Source organism: Schistocerca gregaria, chromosome 5 (assembly GCF_023897955.1).
Source record: "Schistocerca gregaria isolate iqSchGreg1 chromosome 5, iqSchGreg1.2, whole genome shotgun sequence".
Taxonomy (NCBI): domain Eukaryota; kingdom Metazoa; phylum Arthropoda; class Insecta; order Orthoptera; family Acrididae; genus Schistocerca; species Schistocerca gregaria.
The window spans coordinates 558799590-558809197 of NC_064924.1; positions in this window are offsets into that span (position 1 = coordinate 558799590).

Here is a 9608-nt window from a genome sequence, read left to right on the forward strand (position 1 = left end):
CACAATTTAAAAATGTGTATAAAATTAGTGCCAAAAAGTAAAACTAAAATATATGTAAATACTTAACTAGACATACATGTAAAATTAAACGTTATGTACTTGTCAATGTTTGCTGTTGTTGCCATACGATAAATAAATATGATTGGTATTATCCTTCACTGATATGAGAAGCTGATGTGTCTCCAACACACCGGGTAAAAAATTAGTCCCCTTAAGTGACATCATGCTTACACCAAGTAACATCTCCTCTAGCCTTGATAACGGTCTTAATGAGGTGAGGGAGGAAGTCCATAAATTTCTTCGGGTATGCCACATTGAGATGAAGCCACTCATTCATGGTTAAATCTCACTGAGCAACCAAAATGCTGTTCCAAACAGTCTCAGACATTTTCCATACGAATAACATCGGATGGTTTAGCGCGGCTTTCGAGGTGCTTTAAGACAATTGAGTGTTCGTCAAAACGCTGCAGTACTAATTACTGAACGTTCGTACGCCAATGTGTGACAAACTGTATGGTGTTAGTCAAGGTGACACACTGTTTTTACACTGTCCAGCCTCATTAATGTGAATAATTACCTTTCGCACTACAGACCTCTACAAGACGTGCAGAAAGAGAGTCAGTGAGGTGCTGGGAGGTATCCATAGGGATGTAGGGCCATGCCGACTCCACTCCCGTGGGCAGCTTCGCTAGGTTTATCGGTTGAGGATCCGTGGCACAAACAGCTCGATAGAGGTGTTTCCACAGATTCCCGATTGGGCTTACATCCGGAGGCTTTTGCGGCCAGGGAGTACGGTGAACTCATGTTAGTGCTCTTCGACCCACGCACGTGCACCGCGAGCTGTGTCACACGTTGCATTATCCTGCGCTAGATGCCACCTTGCCGAGAAAAAACAAACTGCGTATATGGGAGGCAGGGTCCCCAAAAATTAATGCGTACTTGTACTGATCACGCTATTCGTCCACTAGACTCAGAGGGCCATAGACACGGGTTCACAGATAGATACAGTATTTCCTGACTACCGCAAGGCGTTCGATACAGTTCCCCACAGTCGTTTAATGAACAAAGTAAGAGCATACTGACTATCAGACCAATTGTGTGATTGGATTGAAGAGTTCCTAGATAACAGAACGCAGCATGTCAGTCTCAATGGAGAGAAGTCTTCCGAAGTAAGAGTGATTTCAGGTGTGCCGTAGGGGAGTGTCGTAGGACCGTTGCTATTCACAATATACATAAATGACCTTGTGGATGACGTCGGAAGTTCACTGAGGCTTTTTGAGGATGATGCTGTGGTGTATCGAGATGTTGTAACAATGGAAAATTGTACTGAAATGCAGGAGGATGTGCAGCGAATTGACGCATGGTGCAGGGAATCGCAATTGAATCTCAATGTAGACAAGTGTAATGTGCTACGAACACATAGAAAGAAAGATCCCTTATCATTTAGCTACAATATAGCAGGTCAGCAACTGGAAGCAGTTAATGCCATAAATTATCTGGGAGATGCATTAGAAGTGATTTAAAATGCAATGATCATATAAAGTTGATCGTCGATAAATCAGATGCCAGACTGAGATTCATTGGAAGAATCCTAAGGAAATGCAATCCGAAAACAAAGGAAGTGGGTTACAGTACGCTTGTTCGCCCGCTGCTTGAATACTGCTCAGCAGTGTGGGATCCGTACCAGATAGGATTGATAGAAGAGATAGAGAAGATCCAACGGAGAGCAGCGCGCTTCGTTGCAGGATCATTTAGTACTCGCGAAAGCGTTACGGAGATGACAGATAAACTCCAGTGGAAGACTCTGCAAGAGAGACGCTCAGTAGCTCGGTACGGGCTTTTGTTAAAGTTTCGAGAACATACCTTCACCGAAGAGTCCAGCAGTATATTGCTCTTTCCTACATATATCTCGCGAAGAGACCATGAGGATAAAATCAGAGAGATTAGAGCCCACACAGAGGCATACCGACAATGTGTCTTTCCACGAACAATACGAGACTCGAATAGAAGGGGGAACCGATAGAGGTACTCAGGGTACCATCCGCCACACACCGTCAGGTGGCTTGCGGAGTATGGATGTAGATGTACATGTAGATCTGTTATGCCATCCGGAACCACGGGATCACATAAGGAATGTCACGAAAACATTCCCCAGAGCATAAGCTTCCTTCTCCAGCTTGGATACCCCCTACGATTGTCGCAGGGTGTTCACTTTCACACTGTACGTGCTAACGGCAGCCCGCATCTCGTGGTCGTGCAGTAGCGTTCTCGCTTCACGCGCTCGGGTTCCCGGGTTCGATTCCCGGCGGGGTTAGGGATTTTCCCTGATGGCTAGATGTTGTGTGTTTTCCTGAAGTAGTTCGAAGTTCTAGGGGAATGATGACCATAGATGTTAAGTCCCATAGTGCTCAGAGCCATTTGAACCATTTTGCTAACGGCAATCTGCTATCTGGAAAGGACACTCAGTAGATTTCCAGTTGCGGTAGTCATGTACAAATGTAGCCTTCGTCGACGAAGAACAGCAATCAGCACGAGCTCATGAAACAGGCACCTACTATGGAGGTCCATATGCAGCCATGTGCTCTAAACCTTCTTTGTGGGGACTCGTTGGTAGCCCCTTTGTTTCTTCAGTTGCTCAACAGCTGCACGTCTATTCCCCCGTACACATCTCCAGAGCCGTTGCTCACCCCTATAATTTATAGCCCGTGATGTACGACAGTTTCCTCGGAATTGGTTTTGGATAGCGATGTTTTCCCACTCATGGTATAACTCAAACACAGAGGCACGCTAACAGTATACAGACTAAGACTTGCCCCGAAAGACAATGGTCATGCCCTTTCAGGAACCAGATAAATCACTCCGATTTTGCATTATATCAACGACTGCACTGTTTTCCGCGTCCCCCGTCATGGTTTATATTCCCTCCACTGCTAGTGCTGCCACCTGCCGTCTGTGAATGGTTATTGGACGTCGACGTCTAATACAGGCGGTGGTCACATTAATGTGACTGGAACGCGTAGAGCATCAGTGTCAGCTAGATCCATTGAGGTGATACAGTCGTAAGACGCTAGACTGGATTTAGTTCTTCCCCTATTTCCCCAGATCGCTTAAAGTGAATGCTGGAACGGTTCCTTTCAAAGGAGATGATCAGTTTTCTTCCCCATCGTGTCCCCATCCGAAGTCTTTTTTCCGTTTCTTATGACCTAGCCGTCGGTAGGGCGTTAAGCCCTAACCTTCCTTCATCTAGTGTTGTCTAAATTTTACATCCATCTCCGTAAATTTCAGTCCAGGCAAGTATTTGCACCGTACATCTGTATTTAAACACTGCTGTTTTGAAAAATTACCATTGTTTTTTGTAGCACTCGAACTGTATATTAAAGGTGTTTACCACAGCTGTAGTGTATTAAGAGCACTCACACACCAACTTCGCTTTGTACGAAAGGTCTGGCTGTTGATGACGAGATTATTTCGGAAAAGTACACGTTTCAGTAAATAAAATAATGATGACGGAATTCAGATATTAATAGGACTGTTGACTGGAATACTCTCTTTCAAATACTGAAGGTGGCGGGGATAAAATACAGGGAGCGAAACGCTATTTAGAATTTGTACAGAAACCAGATGGCAGTCATAAGAGTCGAGGGACATGAAAGGGAAAAGCAGTGGTCGAGAAGGGAGCGAGAGAGGGTTGTAGCCTATCCCCGATGTTCTTCAATCTGTATGTTGAGCAAGCAGTAAAGGAAACAAAAGAAAAATTCGGAGTAGGTATTAAAATCCATGGAGAAGAAATAAAAAATTTGAGGTTCACCGATGTCATTGTAATTCTGTCAGAGGCAGCAAAGGACTTAGAAGAGCAGTTGAATAGAATGGACAATGTCTTGAAAGGAGGGTATAAGATGAACATCAACAAAAGCAAAACGAGGGTAATGGAATGTAGTCGAATGATGCTGAGGGATTTAGATTAGGAAATGAGACACTTAAAGTAGTAAAGGATTATTACTATTTGGGGAACAAAACAAGTAGAGAGGATATAAAATGTAGACTGGCAATGGCAAGGAAAGAGTTTCTGAAGAATAGAAATTTGTTAACATCGAGTATAGATTTAAGTGTCAGGAAGTCATTTCTGAAAGTTTTTCTATGGAATGTGTCCACGTATTGAAGTGAAAAATGGACGATAAATAGTATGGACAAGAAGAGAATAGAAGCTTTCGAAATGTGGTGCTACAGAAGAATGCTGAAGATTACATGGGTAAATCACATAAATAATGAGCAAGTACTGAATAGAATTGGGGAGAAGAGAAATTTGTGGCACAACTTGACTAGAAGAAGGGCCATGTTCTGGGGCATCAAGGGATCACCAACTTAGTATTGGAGGGCAGCGTGGAGGGTATAAATTGTAGATTGAGACCAATAGATGAATACACTAAGCAGATTCAGAAGGATGTAGGTTGCAGTAGGTACTGGGAGATGAAGAAGCTTGCTCAGGACACAGTAGCATGGAGAGCTGCATCAAACCAGTCTCTGGACTGAAGACCATAACAACAACAACATGGGCAGTCAAGATTAGTCTTTATTAAAAATATTCCTATGTATCTGTTTGAACATCCTTTGGATAGTGAAATTTCTGCTGATTTGATTGCAGATTGGTGGTCAGTGAAACTTTCTACGTTGATCGCATAACGGTTGGTTTCCGTACTAACTTTCTTTTTGTCCGTACCATTCATGATGCTGCTGCTGCTCTGGAAGGAGACGGGTGAGATACGACATTTCTTCGTCGACGTTGATACGGTTTTATATTCTTGCCGAGCAGTCGTTGTTCCGGCGAACACGGCCACTAAGCGATAACGCAGCGTTCGTTAGGTCTCCAACTGGAACAACCACGCTCGACAGGGCCACTCGCGGCCTACCAGTTCTCCGCCGGACATTCCTCGGCCTTGCTTCCAAGTCACCTGTGTTAACACGGGTTTCCTTTTGCTGTGTACCGAAGGTCACATCTTATACATGTTCACGAAACCTCACGATCTCGGCCGAGTTGAATCGTTTGCTCCAAATGGAAACAAGTTTTATTTTATGGTGCTGACGTGTCGCCTTCCTCGTGGAAATTGCCAGAAAACCTGCTCGGGAACAAGCAGGTCTCTTTTTAACACTGAGGACACACGTCTCATTCGTAAATTATATGGAACCCACGATTAAGTAATATTTTACGCCAACGTGCTACATTCATTCTTGTGGGTCCCTTGGTTACATGAGTAAATTCGCCAAAACTCTAATGGTCGAGATAATGATTGTATAGTCACTCTTCGTATAGTTATGTCTAGCCTTCACAGGAACGGCAAGGTTCTCTCTTGTTGTTTCACGTTTCCTATACTTATTCCCGCAGCGCAGATAGTATTTCTAAAGCCGATTGAATGTACTGGTATCACAGCTATTCACCGGTCACTTTATTGGCGAAAGGAGTAACCTATCAAGATATAAATGTTGTGACGACGTCATTATATTTCTATGAAGTGTGAAAAGGGTTGTGTTATCGAATGAGGTTGTTGAATGGGTGTATTAACGTGACACTATGCTGCTTTTTACACAATACGTAAAAAATTTACAGCGAAATTAAAAAAAATTAAGTTAGAGGTTGCCTAATGTTCGCTTCATCGTTAATACACACCATTTCATTCCAAATTAATGTAAAATATGAATGTGATCAAGAACAATACTGAAGCTACTTACTGTTTAAATAAAACGTGGTTTTATTTAGCTCTAGAACAAAAGACGAAAGCAATGATGCTTATTTAGAGGTTGAAGTCTCATCAAAGATTTCGTGAAGCGACTGGGCAAGGAAGATCCTTGTTCGTTTCGAAGAAACTATCACGGCAGTCGCCTTAATTGATTTTGGGAGCTCACAGAGAAACCTAAACCTGTGTGGCAGGATGGAGACTTGAAACTTGCTCATTCATAACAAGTTTCCAGTGCCCCACCGCTGCCCCACTTTTCTCACTAGTAAAAGATTTCCTGCATTACTAAAAACGGAAAACATAACTATGTAATTTATGTCAAAAGGCGCACTTATCAGCCGTGCAAAAAATGCTGATGACCCACTCCAGTAGTAATGACATCTATATGGCTGAAAAAGATCATAGATATATCAGCGACCTGTCTATACCGTACAAGATATTCATAAAAATATCATCAAATTTACGAGCCACGACATTTCAGTCAGGCATTTGAGCAAATTGGCTTTAAAAGTGGACATGGAACGAACGGCCACTGAAACGTCGTGAATGAAAATAAAAGAAATTGAAAAAAGAGTACGAAACACCACACTGTGCAAGATTAATAGTTTCTGCAAAAGCTGTTGCCTCAGCTCCAACGAAATGTATGCCAACAGCGTTTGAGAAAAGAGGGATCGACTCAACGTAGGATGTTCGACAGTATTTAAGCCAATGCTTAGAAATCCATCTTATTTGAGTTGATACTGTTAACTGAATCATGCATAATCATAATGTACGAGTAGTTACACGCTTAAGATATAATGTTGGTAAAAATGTGTACGACCGATTTAAAAACGCAAAGAAGAACGCTGCTTTGGCATTGTAATGTAAGGTAAGGAATCACAATTATGCTATAAAATACTTCCCAAATGATGAGGCAGTGACTCATTACTTGAATAAGAATCAAATGAAATTAATTTGTTGGTTTATTGTAAATAAAGATATGCAGAACATTCATTAATCAAATGTACTTGACTGTGGAATAACGAATACAAAAATTATTCTAGAAGCTACTGAATGGCCAAGTTACGGAAGGATATTTAAACGTAGCAGCTCGTTTGTCACTACACTATACCGCATGTTTGTGCTGCTTACATGTTGATTACATTGGGTGACCGCTGCTAGATGTTATAAAAGAGTCACGGATCTTCACGTGCGCTGCTAGACTGCAAACTCTCGCCCCAACCGCTGATGTGATTCTAATATCAGAACTTCCCTAACATGCCGATGCTGCTTTCATGCTCACCATAACATTCGCTGCCATATGAATTGAGCGGTGTCGAGGTGACGGGGTGCGAACCAGTAAACCTCTTCCCCACAATCAAGTGTTTTTTTCTAGATTGTCTTTAGACAGCCTTCCCGTTAGTTCCCACCAAGAGTTACAAGAGCCAACCGTATGTTAAAGAGATTTCCATCCGACGAAATAGAGCAGTTGACCAATCGGTGGCTTTTGTTAAAATATCTAGCCACACATTCTGCAAGAAAGCTCAGGGGCTGGACGAGAGGCTAGCTCCTCACACTCCCTGATCTTCCCTAACTCGTACTCTGTTTTGGACATCTGGAGAAGAATTCCGACAGTTGGTAGATTTTTATCACAGGGGCGACTTTGACAAACCGCAAACCCCATTTCGGTCCCCAAGGTGAAAGCTGTTCAGTGCCCCCGAGTTACAATACAGAGTGCCTGGTCGGAAATGGTCATTGCCCTGTTCTCCATGCAGCAGATTCCAGAGGGATTTTCTTGAGGGGCGTTTCCACCAAACCATCCTATCCATACCAATAGCCTGTCCTCAGCACCAACACAACTCATAGCACGCTTTCAGATTCAGAAGACCAAGTCACCAAAACCAAATTATTTGGAGTGTTAATTAGAAAATGAAAATCATTCCAACCAGCCACTGTAATGCAAATAAATTTTTTCTTTAGTTAAACAAATGAAAATTCAGCATGGAATAATGACAATATTATGTAAAGAAAAGATTGTTATTCACCATAGAGCGCAGATGTTGAGTCGCAGATAGGCACTACAAAATCACTGTGAAACAAGTTTTTGGCAAAAAGTCCTTCTTCTCTATTAGGATGCACACACACACACACACACACACACACACACACACACACACACACACACACACACATAACCACGGTGTGTCGCTGCCGAGGCCACAGTGTCAATCGGCATCTAGAGGTAGTAGTCATGCGCATGTGAGTCGCGTTTGTGTGTGTGTGTGTGTGTGTGTGTGTGTGTGTGTGTGTGTGTGTGTGTGTGTGTCTAATACAGAAGAAGGCCTTTCGGCACAAAGCTTACCTTTAATTTCAGATGAGCGCCTATGTATTGTACTTCCTCCCAATCTAATTATGCAGCTGAATAAGTATGAAGACTGGCGCTTTTTATTACATCTCACTTCCACCAAAATGGGAGATGTCAACTAAAGGACAGTGGGTCATCTACGAGCAAAACTGATTAGGTTACTTGTCCTTGCTGATCGTGACATGTCTGACCTTATGTCGTTGAAAGTAAAGAGCTGGAAAAAGGATGGTTTATTGATATTATACTATAAATCTCACACAACACTCAATTAATCTCTGAACTCTCGTCCACGTTATTTAGGGCTGGTCATACGGATGAAGGCAACTTTGTTGCTACCAAAATGCTGTCTCAAATGTCCAGCTTGTCAAACTATTCTCTTTAACATAGGCTGGAGTTAGAATCAGTGAAAAAAATGTCAATTATACTCTGTCTTTATTCACATGCGTAGCTTCCTAATAATTCTTGCTAGAGGCAAGGTCAATACACACGTAGGTTTCACACCACGATTCACACCAGTATACACGTCATACATAAAACTCTCTTCAAAAATTATTTCAAGCATAAAAAAGTGATAATACTTGAAAAAGTGAAAACTTTAATATCAATAAACCAATGAAAAAATTGGATCAATTGGATATATATATACACTCCTGGAAATGGAAAAAAGAACACATTGACACCGGTGTGTCAGACCCACCATACTTGCTCCGGACACTGCGAGAGGGCTGTACAAGCAATGATCACACGCACGGCATTGCGGACACACCAGGAACCGCGATATTGGCTATCGAATGGCTCTAGCTGCGCAGCATTTGTGCACCGCCGCCGTCAGTGTCAGCCAGTTTGCCGTGGCATACGGAGTTCCATCGCAGTCTTCAACACTGGTAGCATGCCACGACAGCGTGGACGTGAACCGTATGTGCAGTTGACGGACTTTGAGCGAGGGCGTATAGTAGGCATGCGGGAGGCCAGGTGGACGTACCGCCGTATTGCTCAACACGTGGGGCGTGAGGTCTCCACAGTACATCGATGTTGTCGCCAGTGGTCGGCGGAAGGTGCACGTGCCCGTCGACCTGGGACCGGACCGCAGCGACGCAAGGGTGCACGCCAAGACCGTAGGATCCTACGCAGTGCCGTAGGGGACCGCACCGCCACTTCCCAGCAAATTAGGGACACTGCTGCTCCTGGGGTATCGGCGAGGACCATTCGCAACCGTCTCCATGAAGCTGGGCTACGGTCCCGCACACCGTTAGGCCGTCTTCCGCTCACGCCCCAACATCGTGCAGCCCGCCTCCAGTGGTGTCGCGACAGGCGTGAATGGAGGGACGAATGGAGACGTGTCGTCTTCAGCGATGAGAGTCGCTTCTGCCTTGGTGCCAATGATGGTCGTATGCGTGTTTGGCGCCGTGCAGGTGAGCACCACAATCAGGACTGCATACGACCGAGGCACACAGGGCCAACACCCGGCATCATGGTGTGGGGAGCGATCTCCTACACTGGCCGTACACCTCTGGTGATCGTCGAGAGGACACTGA